Source organism: Odocoileus virginianus, unplaced genomic scaffold (genome assembly GCF_023699985.2).
Source record: "Odocoileus virginianus isolate 20LAN1187 ecotype Illinois unplaced genomic scaffold, Ovbor_1.2 Unplaced_Scaffold_9, whole genome shotgun sequence".
Lineage (NCBI taxonomy): Eukaryota > Metazoa > Chordata > Mammalia > Artiodactyla > Cervidae > Odocoileus > Odocoileus virginianus.
Window position 1 is genome coordinate 1,449,370 of NW_027224271.1, and position 17,356 is coordinate 1,466,725.

Genomic DNA, 17,356 nt, shown 5'->3' on the forward strand with positions numbered 1-17,356 from the left:
TGGCTTGCAAGAAAGAGGGCTAGGAAGGTATTTTTGTTGTTATTTAGTTGCTAAGTCGGGTCTTAAGTGAGCTTCCCTGGTGGCTCAGATGGTAAAGAATCCACCTGCAATGTGGGAGACCTGGGTTTGATCCCTGGGTTGGCGAAGATCCCCTGGAGGAGGGCATGGCAACCCACTCCAGTATTCTTGCCTGGAGAATCCCCATGGACAGAGGAGCCTGGTGGGCTACAGTCCATAGGGTCACAAAGAGTCAGACATGACTGAGCGACTAAGCACAGCACAGACCCTCTCTAGCAATTCTGAAGAACAAGACTTGAAAGGATCATGCTTATCTATAAGCAACTTAACTGCTTTCCAAACCAGATTTCAGGACACTCTACAAAAAGAAAAATACCTTAATAATTAAAAATTAAATTTCACAAATTTCAACCTTCCAAAAAATGGTTAGATATGTGACAAAGCAGGAAATATGAATCATAACTTCGAGAAAAAATAAAGGCATCAGAAACTGATCTAACATTGGTAGAGAAGATGTAATTATCCAACAGGAACTAGAAAACAGCTCATTGAAATATGCTCAAAAAATGAAAGAAAAATGTAAACAAAACCAAGAAAGAATTAAAAAGATATTTTAAAATCCCTAACTAGAAATTCTAAAGCTGGAAATTGCAATATCAAAAATGGAAGTATTTGAGAGCAGATTTTATACTTCAGGAGGAAATCGCAGTGAATTAGAATAGAGCAATAAAGAACTTCCCTGGTGGTCCAGTGGTTAGGACTCTGTGCTTTCACTGCAGGGGGCACAGGTTCCATCCCTGGTCAGGGAACTAAGATGCTGCATGCCATATGGTAGAGCAAAAAAAAAAAAAAAAGTTACAGCAGTGGGAATTAGCCAAAGTAAAGAGAATGGAAGACAAAAGAATGAACAATGTCCTAGTTGACTTGTGGAAAAATATCAAACAATCTAATGTGAAACTGTGGTCCCCAAGGGGAAAATGTTGAATAACTGTTGCCTGAAATTTTTCAAAATTTAATGATAACTAAATATCTGAACCAGAGATCAAATTGCCAACATCCGCTAGATCATCAAAAAATCAAGAGAACTCCAGAAAAACATTTATTTCTGCTTTATTGACTATGCCAAAACCTTTGACTGTGTGGATCACAATAAACTGTGGAAAATTCTTCAAGAGATGGGAATACCAGACCACCTGACCTGCCTCTTGAGAAATCTGTATGCAGGTCAGGAAGCAACAGTTAGAACTGGACGTGGAACAGCAGACTGGTTCCAAATAGGAAAAGGAGTATGTCAAGGCTGTATATTGTCACCCTGCTTATTTAACTTATATGCAGAGTACATCATGAGAAACACTGGGCTGGAGGAAGCACAAGCTGGAATCAAGATTGCTGGGAGAAATATCAATAACCTCAGATATGCAGATGACACCACCCTTATGGAAGAAAGTGAAGAAGAACTAAAGAGCCTCTTGATGAAAGTGAAAGAGGAGAGTGAAAAAGTTGGCTTAAAGCTCAACATTCATAAAACTAAGATCATGGCATCTGGTCCCATCACTTCATGGCAAATAGATGGGGAAACAGTGGAAACAGTGTCAGACTTTATTTTTTTGGGCTCCAAAATCACTGTGCAGATGGTGACTGCAGCCATGAAATTAAAAGACACTTACTCCTTGGAAGGAAAGTTATGACCAACCTAGATAGCATATTAAAAAGCAGAGACATTACTTTGCCAACAAAGGTCCATCTAGTCAAGGCTATGGTTTTTCCAGTAGTCATGTATGGATGTGAGAGTTGGACTATAAAGAAAGCTGAGCACCGAAGAATTGATGTTTTTGAACTGTGGTGTTGGAGAAGACTCTTGAGAGTCCCTTGGACTGCAAGGAGATCCAACCAGTCCATCCTAAAGGAGATCAGTCCTGAGTGTTCATTGAAAGGACTGATGTTGAAGCTGAAACTCCAGTACTTTGACCACCTGATGTGAAGAACTGGCTCATTGGAAAAGACCTTGATGCTGGGAAAGATTGAAGGCAGGAGGAAAAGGGGATGACAGAGGATGAGACGGTTGGATGGCATCACCAATTCAATGGACATGAGTTTGGGTAAACTCTGGGAGTTGGTGATAGACAGGGGAGGCTTGGCATGCTGCAGTCTATGGGGTCGCAAAGAGTCAGACACGACTGAGCGACTGAACTGAACTGAACTGAAATATCTGAAAATGCAAGAGACTCAACAACATCCAAATGGAATAATATAAAGAAAATCATATCAACATACATCTTAATTAAAGCTCAAAAAGAAGGACATTATGAAAAAGTTGAAACAAGTCAGAGGGGAAAAAAAAATTAAAGTGTATAAGAATGGCTATAATGTTCTCACCACAGAAATGAGTGACATTTTTAAAGTACTAAGAAACGAATGGTGACCAATATTCTATATCAAGGAAAAATATATTTCAGATGAATGTTAAATACAAAATTCTCAGAAAACCTACAGAAGAGAAAATTTATCTCCAGCAGGCCTACACTACGAGGAATGATAAGAGAAATTTCTTCAGTTGGAAGGAAAATAATATCAGATGGAAAATTGGATCTCTTCCTAAAGAAATGAAAAGTACTAGTAATGGTAAATATTTGGGTAAAATAAATATTTTCCTAAGTTTAATTTTGTATTTTATAACTGCCATGAAAACAAAAAATAATAACATTTTATCTTTGTATTTTTAACAAGTAAACAGTATGACAGCAATAACACAAAGGATGAGAATGGGGAAATGAACATGAAAGTCGCTCAGTGGTGTCTGGCTCTTTGCAAACCCATGGATTATATGGTCCATGGAATTCTTCAGGCCAGAATAGTGGAGTGGGTAGCCTTTCCTTCTTCAGGGGATCTTCCCAACCCAGAAATGGAACCCAGGTCTCCCTCATTGCAGGCAGATTCTTTACCAGCTGAGCCACCAGGGAAGCCCAAGAATACTGGAGTGGGTAGCTTATCCCTTCTCCAGCAGATCTTCCCAACCCAGGAATCGAACTGGGGTCTCCTGCATTGCAGGTGGATTCTTTACCAACTGAGCTATTTTTAAACTCCTACATTATAGGGGAAATTGTGTATAACTATTTGAAGGTAGAAAGTGATAACTTACAGAAAATTAAACCTTTTGCAACTTATTTTGAAACAGTAAACCAAAAAGATACAGACTACAAACTAAAAAAAGAAAAAAGTACGATGTTAATGATTCCAATTATACATAGTGAAAAAGTAGACATCTGAGCAAAATGTGATAGAGACCATGATAATCAGCAGCACGCAAAGTGGAAGAGTAAATACCTATCAAACATGAAAATAGGTCTCTTTAAACTTTGCTTTGCTGATATGTTAGATATGAATCAGCTTCCTGCATATGTGACATACATCCACCTACAAGAGATGCTAGATCATATTCTGTTCTATTTATCACTGAAAATCCAGAAAAAAACACCCCGCTGAAAAACTACAGAAAACAAAAATTTTAAATTCTCATTTAGTCATTGATTAAAACTGAAAAAGCTGCATTACAATTATCTCTGAAGGGGCACCGGCTCTCTGTGTAGCATGTCACAGTTTTCGATGAAAATAAAGAAGTAACACCTGAATGTTATTCTGTAAAGTACTTTAATCACAGAAAACACTTAATGACTGACATACCTTGTTCTATTGCACTTCACTTTACTGTGGTTCAGATGTATTGTGTATTCTATAAATTGAAGGTTTGTAGCAACCCTGTGGTGGAGCAAGTCTATCAGCATCATTTTTCCAAGAGCATATGTTCACCTCCTGTCTCTGTGTCACATTTTGGTAATTCTCACCATATTTCAACTATTGTCGTTGTCTTGGGGCTGCCGTGAACCATGCCTATGTAACACTTTCTAACACCATACACAAAAATAAACTCAAAATGGATTAAAGATCTAAATGTAAGACCAGAAACTATAAAACTCCTAGAGGAGAACATAGGCAAAACACTCTCTGACATAAATCACAGCAGGATCCTCTATGACACACATCCCAGAATTTTAGAAACAAAAGCAAAAATAAACAAATGGGACCTAATGAAACTTAAAAGCTTTTGCACAACAAAGACAGTGAACTTATTTGATAAATGCTCTGTGGGTCCTGACTGTTCTATCAGTCAGCTGGTCCCCCATCTCTCTGCTCCTCCTCAGGCCTCCCTATACCCCTGAAACACAACAATATTGAAACCAGGCCAATGAATAATTCTACAATGATCTCTGTATGTGTTCAAGTGAATGGAGTAGTTGCATGTCTCTCATTTTAAATCAAAAGCTAGAAATAATTAAGCTTAGTGAGGAAGGCATGTTGAAAGCTGAGACAGACCAAACCTAGGCCTCTTGCAGGAAATGGTTAGCCAAGTTGTGAATGCAAAGGAGGGAAATTTAAAGTGCTTCTCCAGTGAACACATGAATGATGAAAGTGAAACAGCTTTATTGCTGATATGGAGAATGTTTAGTCTGGATAGAAGTTCAAACCAGCACAACATTCCCTTAAGCTAGAGCCTAATACAGAGCCACACCCTAACTCTCTCCAATTCTGTGAAGGCTGAGAGACATGAGGAAGCTGCAGCAGGAAAGTGCGAATCTGGCAGGCACTGGCCCATGAGGTTTGAAGAAGCCCATAGGTCAAGAGGTAATTTTGGAAGACTATAGCTGCCATATATAGTAGTTCCTTTGATAGATTTGAGCAAAGTAAACTGAAAACTTTCTGGAAAGGATTCACCATTCTAGATGCCATTAAGAACATTTGTGATTCATGGGAAGAGGTCAAAATGTCAACATTTATAGGAGTTTCGACAAACTTGATTCTAACCATCCTTGATGACTGAGGGGTTCAAGACTTCAGTGGACGAAGTAAGTGCAGATGTGATGGAAATAGAATGAAAGCTAGGATTAGAAGTGGGGCCTGATGATGTGACTAAAATGCTACAATCTCATGATAAAATTGCAACAGTTGTGGAGTTGCTTCATATGGATGAGTGAAGAAAGTGGTTTCTGGAGATGAAATCTATTCCTGGTGAAGATGCTGTGAAGACTGTTGAAACAAAGGATTTAGAATGTTACATCAATTTAGTTGATAAAGCAGTGGCATTGTCAAAGCTATGGTTTTTCTAGTAGTCATGTAGGATGTGAGAGTTGGACCATAAAGAAGGCTGAGTGCTGAAGAATTGATGCTTTCAAACTGTGATGCTGGAGAAGACTCTTGAGAGTCCCTTGGACAGCAAGGAAATCAAACCAGTCAATCCTAAAGGAAATTGGCCCTGAATATTCATTGGAAGGACTGATGCTGAAGCCAAAACTCCAATACTTTGGTCACCTGATGTGAAGAGCCAACTCATTGGAAAAGACCCTGATGCTGGGAAAGATTGAGGGCAGGAGGAGAAGGGGACAACAGAGGATGAGATGGTTGGATGGCATCACTGACTCAATGGACATGAGTTTGAGCAAACTCCAGGAGATAGTGAAGGACAGGGAAGCCTGGCATGCTGTAGTCCATGGGGTTGCAAAGAGTCAGACATGGCTGAGAGATTGAACAACAGCAAATCTGTGGCAGGGTTTGAGAGGACTAACTCCAATTTTGAAAGACATTTTATTGCAGATAAAATGCTATCTTACAGCATTGCATGCTACAGATAAATTTTCATGAGACAAAGAGTCAGCTGATGTGGCAAACTTCATTGTTGTCTCCTTTTACAAAATTGTCATAGCCACCCCACAGCCTTTGTAACTACCACCCTGATTAGTCAGCAGCCATCAATGAAGCAAAACCCTCTACCAGCAAAAAAAATTATGACTCCCTGAAAGCTCAGGTGATGGTTAGCATTTTTTAATAGTGAAGTATTTTTTTAATTGAGATATGTACAGTGTTCTTTGTAGACATAATGATATTGCATACCTATTATAATAGACTATAGTACTGTGTGAATGTAAGTTTTACATGCAATGGGAAATTTTAAAATTTGTGTGATTCACTTTATGGCAATATTTGCTTTATTGCAATGGCCTGGAACCAAACCTGAACTATCTCTGTGGTTTACCTTTATACCTTCTAAAGCTGACTCGGTAAAAATGTTGTAAGTGAGCAAATGGTAGACATTGAATGCATTTTTTTGAATGCTCTGTACAGAAATGGTTCGAATATAACACCTTATATAGCAAAGTATGATTGCTCTTGAGAACACATATGTATATATGAGTTTTTAAGGGAAAGATAAGGTAAAATCATCTTCATAATAGAAGAGTGATATATGCAAGTATCTTGAACAGCCTAAACCTATGATTTCATGGATAAAATATCATTATTTACAATATTGTGGATAACCTATCAAAATGTTTTAAATGCAAATGGATTACAAAAATATTCCCCAAAATTTGGCTGTTTCCCCAAATCTAAAGATCTTCCTCAATTCATTGGAGAGAGAAACCAATGACATATCATTAGGCATAGTCAAAACCCACACTTAAATGCTTTAATAGAACATGTAGAATATTTTTCAGAGCCAAATGAAACCAGAGACTAGAAATGGAATCTATTCTCTGACAAGTTGAAATATCCAGTGTTTCAGCTGTTGAGTGCAATGTGGTTGTCAACTTTGCATCTGATGGTTCACTGATAATAGTTTTTATTGAAGCATGTCTCCATAATTTCTGGGTCCTCATTTCATCTTAATACCCCTATCAGCCTGAAAGAGCCATGAAATACTTGCTGCCATTACCAACAACCTATAATTGTGAGCTAGGACTTTCTAATTTTAAATCAGTAAACAGTAAGAAAAGAAACTGACCATGTAGCTCAGTGTATCCACAGGTCAGATATAGATTTCTGGTGAAAGAGCTACATTTGTAGACTATAGACTAAAATAGTGTTATTTATTTTGTAAAGTGGGAATACATATGATCAGAATGGATTAATTACTGTCATTATGTACAGGAGGGCAAGAATGGTTGTATGCAGATGAGGTTGGAGATTATTTTCTATAGTTTTCTACAGTTCATGAGAAACTTGACAGTCATTTACATAAGCAGAGCTTTAGTTAAATAGTTTGATATAAGGGCTAGGAGTTTAGTGCATGGGACAAGATGATGCCAAAGTAAGAAGAGGGATCAAAATAAAGTCTATGTTTTGGCTTTTGTAAAATGTTTTGTCTTTTTGCTGTGACTGAGAACACAAGAAAAAGAACAATTCGACAAGGACATTCTGTTTTATTATTTGCGTCTAAGGTCTGTGAACATTCAGTAGGAAAATACCCAAAGGAAGTTGTTTGTATGAGGCTTGTATAGAGGAGAATGATTTTGACTGGACATTAACATTTTGAGGCCATCAGAATGTCTATGCTGATTAGAACCATAGCTTTGAGAACATCATCCAGGAAGCCTGTGAGTGAAGAAACTATAGGGCAGATCAGTGAGGAATAACACATTTAAGGGACAGAGGAGTATGGGGTCAAAGAAAACAAAAAAGAGCCTTCCTTCAAGAAGGAATCAACTGACTAGAATTTGACTAAGACACAGAGTGGCATGACAGCTGAAAGCATCTATTAGATTTCATGAAATAGAGTTTACTTAACAAACTTATTTTGAGTAGAATTATTGTAGTGATCAAAGTGGAACTCGATTGGATTTGGTTGAAGAGTGAATGGCAAATGAATTGAAACAGTGAGTATGGACCACTTTTTAGAGAAGTTTGTGCTTAAGAGGGAGACAATTAGGGCTGACTGAGGCAGTGAGGTCAGGAGGAAAACTTTCAAAAAATAAAGGCAGCTAACAATCAAGAATATGTACTTGTTGATGGAAACAATTTGGTATAGAAGGAAAGGTTGAAATACGGGAACAATAAAAAGGTGGGAGAGTGTGCAATCACAAGCACATGTTGAGAGATATAATTTAGATGGGAGGAGGTATAAATTCTAACTGGAGGGAAAGAAGAAAAAGTGAGTATGGATGTTGGTAGGGTTGTAGGAGGTAAATTGATCTCCTCAGAAATGCATGGGATAGATTTATGATATGAAGGGAAAGATTTGAGGTTGTCATGGTAGAGAAAAGAGATCAAGTTGATTAGGGAAAGCTTAGTAGGACTTGTACATAGTGTGTTGGCCCTAATTGAGGCTAATAACCACTAATTTTAGAGTGTTACTATCAGACCCATTTTGTTGCTTTTTAAAGTTTGGTAGTAAGGGCAGAGGTAAAACTTATGCTCATACAACTTGGGATATTGTCAGCTATATGTGAAGCAAGGGAGAAAAAATATTTGAAGTTATAGACAATACCAGTTCTATAATGTAAGGATTCAGTTAAGGGATAGGGAAAAAGTTGAGGGGTTACTAAGAATTTGAAGTGCTTATAAACTCAAACAGCAGTAGAAAGAATAAATAAATGGACAATTTTGGTAAAAACTTAAATGCTTTGGAGGTGGAATATTTCTGAATGATGATCTTGGTATGTGTACAAGTTGGCTGAAGGAGACTGTAGGAGGAGTATGTTGGATGTCAAGAAAATGAGAGACCAGAGTGTTGAGCAGCTCAACACTTGAGATAACAAGGCTTGAGATAAACAAAGACCTGTTTTTCAGATGCCTCTGCCTTGAATGTATAATTGGGGGTGGGGGTTGGATACACTAATCAAAAGTGAGAGAAGATGGCCAAGCCAGAGGTTGATAAAATTTGACTTAATTAAAATTAAGAACTTCTGTTCTTCAAAAAACACCTTAAGACATGAAAAGGCAAGCCACAGACTGGGACATGGTAAATACAACACATATATTGGGGGAAGGAAACAAATCCAGAATACACACAAAGTTTACACATATCAATGAAACATAACTCAATAAAGAATGGAAAGAATACAGGTGCTTCACAAGAAAGGATATCCAAATGGTCAAAAGACATATGAAAATATGCTCAACATTATTGCTCATTAGAAAAATGCAACTTAAAATCACAATGAGATATTGCTATTTATCTGCCAGAATGGCTGAAATTAAAATGACTAACAATAACAGTAGTGGATGAGAATACTGAATAACTGGAAATCTCATATTTTGTTGGTGGGAATGTGAAATTGCAGAACCACTTTAGAAAATAGATTGGCAATAAAGATACATCTACCCTAAGACCCAAAAGGCATATTCTGAGTATATGCCTAAGCAAATGACTGCAAAGTCCCCCAAAAGGACATATACAAGCTTATTAATGGTATATTTATTTTTAATAGCTGTGAAATGTAATTAATTCAAATGCCTATCAACAGTAGCATGTGTGAATACTGTTGCATTCATACAATGAAAAACAACAGTACAAAGTAATGAATTATTGCTATATATTACAACATGGGTGAAACTTACAAACATAAAGTCCAGAAAAATAGTCAGACAGATAAATACTACTCTATTATAAAGACATAGGCAAAAGTAATTTGTGGTGATCAAAGTCAGAATAGTGGCTGCCTTAACAGGAAAAAGAAGGAGATATTATTGACTGGAAAGTGGCATGAAAGAACCTTTTAGCATGCTAGAAATTTCTTACTGCTTGATCTTCTTGGTTATGTGGGTGTATAAATAAATATGTAAAAGTCTATCAAGCTATACATTAAGATTTGTGCATTTTATTTTGTCTTTTAACCCATACAAAAGTGTTATGAGAACTTTCAAGAACTTTTCCCCGTGCATCACTAGAATTCCACATGAATATAAGATCCATAAACCTAGGGACCTTATCAACAAAATGAAATGTCAGTCTTATTAACAAATTGAAAGAAAAAATGAATGAATATAAATAAATTTTGAAAGCTGGATAAAGGGAGAGGAAGCTTAGGATATGATGTTGAGAGGATTCAATAGGATAGATGGATGGCTTCTGAACTATTGTTTGTAAACTCTAGAGTGTAGGTGAATTCCTTTGAAGGATGACTGGACTCCATCCTAAGAAATTCTGATTTAGTACTTCTGGGAGTGGGGCTTGAGGTTTTAACAAGCACCCCAAATAATTCTGATGTAGATATTCCCAGGTTCACCCACTGAGAATGATTTTTCTAAATGTTTACATTTTGGAAGGAATCAAAATGAATCATGGAAGAATGACTGCATCCTCCAAAAAAAAGGTTATGCTTAATACTAGAGGTGGGCACTCCTTTCTCTGCAGATTTTCAGCCATGACCTCTGACATGAAGCCCTTTCCTCTTTGGTAACTGTGAGTTTGATTCGAAGGTCTGTGAGTCTGTTTCTGTCTTGTAAATAAGTTCATTTGTTCTCACTTTTTAATTTGTGTTACTCTTGTTTGCTTATATGACCAATTTGGCCTCTAAACTGTGAAATACTGTGAAGCAGTGGTAAAGAATCCACCTGCAGCGCAAGAGACATGGGTTTGATCCCTGGGTTGGGAAGATCCCCTGGAGAAGGGAATGGCAACCCACTCCAGTATTCTTGCCTGGAGAATTCCATGGACAGAGGAGCCTGGTGGGCTACAGTCCATGAGGTTGCAAAGAATCAGACATGACTGAGGACACATGCACACACACACACGCACGCTGATGGCAGAGGCTGTGTCACATTCTCTCAGTATTCGATGTGCCTAGTTTGGAGCATTGTGCATATTAGTGCCCAACTGGTTTTTGCTCGATGAACAAATGTCTGAATTTCATTGAGGCCAGAATTCAAGGAAAAGTGGAACACTGAGCCTAAATTTCGCGGAACAATGTGGGCATGCCAAGATGCATGTGAGCACAGGAATGAAGAGACAGGATGACCTTGGTAAGCTGGGGAACTGAAGTTTCCAGGGCCAAGCATGGAACATGCTGATATCTAATAATACTGTCACATCAAAGAAAGTCATCTTTGCATATGTTGATGAGCTGTTTTTATGAAGATGTGGAATTATGATAGAGGCCACATTTGGGTTTGTTATACTTTGGCATTGAGCGTAATAACCATCTCAGGGCAAAATGCTGATTTCCTACGAGTGATTAATTAGGCATTACACAACTATGTGTTGTCAGTATCAAGTGTTTTCTGTCATCAGATTTCAAAAGAACTTTTTATCTTGTTTCTGCATGGGAATAAGGAAATTCAATAACCATGAATATTTCAAAGTGCTTATAATTAAAACTTCATGTGCTTGGCACAAAAACATGTTTCAGAGATTGAGCCAATTGTTTGCTGATTCTGCTGTTGATCTGCACCCATGCATGCTAACAGCTGGCTAGCAAACACTGCATGGCTTTACTTCTTAGCCACCATGGAAGTAATGAAATATCTCCTTTTTGGGAGAACATCATTAATATTCAAGACAGAGTCAAATGCTCATGTGGTGTTTTCGATTAAGCTTTCCATGTGGGCCTTAAATAAGCTCACCTGGAGCCTGGTGGGCATGACTGAGTGACTGAGTGCACACACACAGAAGAGGGAGCTAAACAAATACCACCTTAAGTCACTGAAATAGAACATAGCCAACTAGTACTGAAGAGCAACATGGTGACCTGTTCCTTTCCAGGCAAACCTATGGGGAGGCCAAGGTGTGCAGTGTCCCTAGAGATGGGGTAGGCATCCTTGGATAAGGCTAGGCTAGGATGAAGTGAAAGTTGCTCAGTCATGTCTGACTGTTTGTGACCTCATGGGCTATACAGCCCATGGAATTCTCCAGGCCCGAATACTGGAGTGGGTAGCCTTTCCCTTCTCCAGGGGATTTCCCAACCCAGGGATCAAACCCAAGTCTCCCGCATTGCAGGCAGATCCTTTACCAGCTAAGCCACCAGGGAAGCCCAGGCTAGGAGGGTGGTGAGCAATAACACTGGGGTCTGTAGCCAAAAGACTAAATGCTAGAGAGTGTGTTCCCAACTCAATAGGGTCAAAGTCAAGGTAAACAATCCCAAACTGTCTCCATTCTCGGGTCTGGTATTAACAGCAAAATACAGCTCATACCCCAAACAGGGCAGAGAGAAAAATAGAAACACAATGAGAAAGAAGTACAAAGGCAAATAGATATGTGGTTCCCCTTTAGGCATCTCCCAGGCGGAACACAAGCACCCTGGGTGGCTCTCTGTGTCATTGTTGAAGGAGAAGTTTCAATCATTTAAAGGAGACAGCTGGAACAAACAGGGACCACCTCCCTTCTACTGGGCGGTACAGTAAAAGACTAGATTCACAGGTAATGTTCGAAGTGCCCTGCTAGAACCTCGTGTCCCTACTTACAGAATTCTACTCCATTGTTCAAAATATTCACCACAGAGAGTAGGAAAGCAATTGAGCCTCATTTATTTCATCATCAAAATGTTCAAGAAACACAGACCTGAGCTATGATAATTACCACTTAAGCAGATGGGAAAACTAATGCTTTGGAGGAAGTGGGAGCAATGGGACCATTTCCATGCTTCCCCTTGTCTTATGAGTCTCTGACTTGGCTCGGTTTGCTACTTTCTCTGAGTTGGCCTCTATGATCTCATTCATTACACGCTTACTGTCGAGTGATCAATTTCATACTATTTCTTTTCTATCCTCACTCTGTTGATTACAAAGCTTCATTTCTGGAGAGCAGCTTTCATTAAATCATCCTTAATAACAGCGAGCCAAGGTCCATTCAATTTACAGTGTGATACACAGTTCCTTCATTGTTTCTTCTTCAATTTATAATTATTTTCTTTGGGCATTGAAGGCTAAGGGTAAAGTGCAGTGGTCTATGCAATTTTCTCTAATTCCTAATATAGTAAGGTCTAGGGATACACTGATGTGGTAGCAAATGAATTTTCATAATTATGCTAAGTACTCTACCAAAGTGTCAAGCCGTGACTTCCCCAGCCCTACTCAGCTACAGATGCTATTTCATCAAACTGTAGGCTTTGTGCCATCCAGATCATGGGCCAATATTGCAGTATTGGTCCAAACTGGCAGCATATTAGGAACCCTACTCATGTCAGAGGCTGGAGTCCGGAACTAGTCTTGCTGTTCTGAGCACCCAGATATCCACCTCACCGTAAACATGGGGCATCCACTGAAGATCCTTTGTAACTAGTTAATCCCTCTGGAGCTGTGCTCCAAACCCCCTCTCCACTTGGATGGAACCCTTGTTCTCTACTTGATCTTTGCCAATCCCTCTGGTCATCTCCTAGCTGGAGCCTGTCTTCAGTTCTCAGGTGCTAGCTTGGATCCTGTGCCAAACAGTGCTCAGCACTAAGACACTGCCTTCTATCTGAATGCAGAATGTTTCCTGGGGGATCGTCTTCTTGTGCCCTACCTGGTATATTAAAAGTGCTGTCAGTATCATCACTGGCTCTCATTACCCCTGTTTACCATATTCACTGAACACTGCATTCCTCAGAGCCCAGCATTAAAGTTGGATAAATCTCTGTACGCCTAGCCCAGGTAACCAATAGCAGCTTCTCCTTCCAAGTTACCATGTGAGACAGTTAGACTGTGTCTTGGGGGTTGTAGTAGACCTTCTGGGAAAAATAGAACCAGAGAAGGGAGGCTCCTCTCTTGTGTGCATCAGAAGACAAAGGTAGCATTTTCACCAAGGTAAACAGCAGGAACAAGCTCAGTACAGCTGAGGAGTTGTCATTCTCTAACTCTCCCAGCCCCAGCCCCAGTTGGTTGCTCCTCTAATACTTCCAGCTGGTAGGTTTAACCCCAGCAAATCTCTGAGTGTCTAGTGAACTAGCCTGGCAGGATGTCAGGAATCTCACCTCTATAGCTGGGTAGGATCTAGACTCGGTATTGCTGTCTTAATTGTGGTACCTCATATGTCTTGAGTGCATGTACACCCATGGCTTCATAGCCATACCCTTTCTCTTTCCTTTAGGTCCAGTCCATACCACAGTGTTCCTTCTTTGTTTTGAAAAATCTGTACACCGAATCTCTAGAAACCTGAGCAGACCTTGATGCACTATTACTTTCATGTGAGCCAACTTCCCTGAAGGGTTGGATCTAGTTTTCTTCATGCCTAATTCTCAACCAGATGGACTCCCACCTCCAGCATGCATACTGGTCTGATTCTCTACACCTCAAAATGCCTGCTGCCATGTCCTGCTCCTCATGGACTGTAGCCTGCCAGCCTCCTATGTCCATGGGATTCTGCAGGCAAGAATACTGGAGTGGGTTGTCATTTCCTTCTCCAATATCGGGCCTGACTACCAATAGTGATCACTTCTGACTGAATTAATCATGCTCCCTTGCATGTTGTGGTTTGGATTCTCTAACCATATCAGTGGCCAGCTCTGGAGCCAAACTCTTCTTCTCCATGAGTCTGTTATTTTCATAACTCTAGGATTTTATATATATATACATATGTATATATACACATATATGTATATATACACACACATATATACATGTATATACATATATACATACATATACATACATATACACACACACATATATACATGATCCTTCCTGGCAAGATGCCAAGATAGGATAGTCTCTGCTTATAATGGACACTATCCATGCCATGAAAACTCCTACCCCATATACTTGTTAAAGCATGCTCTGAAAAATGAGGAATTTACCAGTATATCTATTCAGGAAAGAAGAGAAGGGGGCGACAGAGGATGAGATGGTTGGATGGCATCACCAACTCAATGGACATGAATTTGAGCAAACTCTGGGAGATAGTGAAGGACAGGGAAGCCTGGCGTGCTGCAGTCCATGGGGTTGCAAAGAGTCAGACATGAGTGAGTGACTAAACAACAACATATATGTGTGTGTATATATATATGTGTGTGTGTGTGTGTGTATATATATATTTTTTAATCTTTGCCTGTGTTTGGTCTTTGTCAATGCATGCAGGCTTTTTCTAGTTCTGGAGAGCAATGGCTCCTCTTGTTCCTGAACACAGTCTCTAGTGTGTGCGGGCTCGGTATTTGTGGCACAAGGGCTTAGTTGCCTTGCAACAAGTGGGATCCTCTCTGACTAGGGATTGAACCCATGTCCCCTGTGTTGGTAGGCAGATTCTTAACCAGTGGACCACCAGGGAAGTCCCAGCACATATATATTGATGCAGTCTGAACAATGTTTTACTGTCCTTGCTTTTTCTTTCTCTTTTTAAATATCATTCAGTAAGGCTTCCTTTCCTTTCACTGTGGGCTCCACTACTCCTTATTGTCTCATATCTGGCCTGTTAGCTCATTTAGCATATCTGCCTAGACTAAATGCATTTAAGCTTGTGGAAAAAAAAAAAAAACATAGCTACAGTAAGTGTAAGAATGAAAGGCTAAAATGAGCCTCTGTGAAAAGAGCAATTTCAAATGGAAGGGAATCAAACTTTAGTATTTATAAAATTTTTAAGTATTTATGATTGCAAATTGGCTTAATGTAATACAGCATGCTGGCAATAATGTATTCAATATTATATAGAATTAGCAAATCATGTGTTTGAATTGTAAGACTCTAGCAGCGGAAAAAACTTCGATAGCAGAGTGCAAGAAGAATTTTAAGAGACAAGTTTTGAGGGAGTAGAATGATCAAGGTAGATGATTCTGTGCAGGAAACATAATTTAAAATACAAAGTCAAGAGAACAGAAATAGACTCACAGATGTAGAAAACAAATTTATGGTTACCAGGTAAAGGTGGAGAGAGATAAATTGGGAGATTGGGATTGACATATACACAGTACTATATATAAAATAGATAGCTAATAAGAATCTGCTATTATAGCACAAGGAACTCTACTCAACACTCTGTAATGACCTATATGGAAAAAGAATCTAAAAAAAGAGTGGATATATATATATATATATATATATATATATGCATATATATATATATGCATAACTGATTAACTTTGCTGTACACCTGGAAGTGACACAAACATTGTAAATCAACTATATTCAGGTAAAATAAATTTAAAAAAAGGAACAATACTTTGAATAAGCTGCTTGGCCTCTCTGTGTCTCAATTCTCGGAACTATTGTGTTGCATAGTAGGTAGTCTTGAAATGTCCATATTTTGTTAAAACTCAAATTTGACACTTGAAAGAAAAATCAGAACTATACATGTTTCCTTTCAATCTCTTTGTAAATGGCATCCTTCTCTCCATGTCTTTAAGTAAGCTGCCCATGACACCCATACTATGATTTGACTTCTTGTTGCAGAGACGGGCAGCTTCTAGAAGGAGCCTGAAAATTTGCTTCAGATTAGTATCTGTATTAGCAGACACCGAGGACGAGAAGGGGAAATCTAGTGCTAGCCTGATAGGGGTGGAAATGCCCAATCAACTCAGTAGCAGAACTAAATTGAAGCTTGCCAGCCTCTGGGCATAAACTTTAAAATTGAATAATTAAAATTCAATCATTTTCTGTCAGATATATTAAGAAAGGCAGTAGATAACTGAAAGAGATCATAATTGAGCTGGTGTATACACAGGGCTATTGGACCAACATTTTAGGCTTAATTAATCAGTCAGTTCTTGTTTTTCTGCATACATTGGTTGTTCTGAGTTACTGAGTTGGTCATGGCAGTCAAAAAAGTCTTCAAATCACAATTAAGCCCTTGCTAATTTTCCCTGAGTAATTGACTGGCTGCTTTGGAGACATGGTCTCAGAGGGATTTAGTATAAATGAAAAGGAAGTGAAAAATGATAGCAACTGCCATTTATTGAGCTCCTGTGATTTGTGCTGCAGTCCATGGGGTCACGGAGAGTTGAACACGACTGAGTGACTGAACAACAACAGCCCCACAAAATTTGTTATTTGCCTCGAAAGTACTTGGTTGTAGTTTTTGTTGTGTTTTGTCTCTGAATATGTCGGTTGATGGATGAATATTTGTGGTGCATTAAAACAACAGCCACCACAGAAATAACAATAACCCCCATCACTAGTATTTATTGAACATCATGTGTCAGTCATAGCTCTAACTTGTGCATATAAATTATTTCATCCTCACTACAACACTCCAAAGTCCTACAAGTATCTCCAGTTTACAGATGAAATAATGAGCCAGAAAAGCTAAGGAGTACTTGTATAAAGTTAGGGGTTGCTAAACCTGCCTGTGGCCTGTATTTGTACCACCTGTAGCTAAGAATCGGAGAAGGCAATGGCACCCCACTCCAGTACTCTTGCCTGGAAAATCCCATGAACGGAGGAGCCTGGTAGGCTGCAGTCCATGGGGTCACGAAGAGTCGGACATGGCTGAGCGACTTCACTTTCACTTTTCACTTTTATGCATTGGAGAAGGAAATGTCAGCTCACTCCAGTGTTCTTGCCTGGAGAATCCCAGGGATGGGGTCGCACAGAGTCGGACATGACTGAAGTGACTTAGCAGTAGCTAAGAATGGTTTTGACATATTTAATAGGTTGGAGAAAATAAAGC

At 39.0% G+C, this 17,356-nt stretch overlaps 1 non-coding gene across 1 annotated transcript; it reads left to right on the top strand.

Annotated features, from left to right (window-relative positions):
- Window positions 1-754: 754 nt before the first annotated feature.
- On the top strand, window positions 755-827 carry TRNAE-UUC (transfer RNA glutamic acid (anticodon UUC)). Its single transcript has one exon. It is a non-coding gene; the product is annotated as a tRNA-Glu (tRNA).
- The last annotated feature ends 16,529 nt before the right edge of the window (window positions 828-17,356 follow it).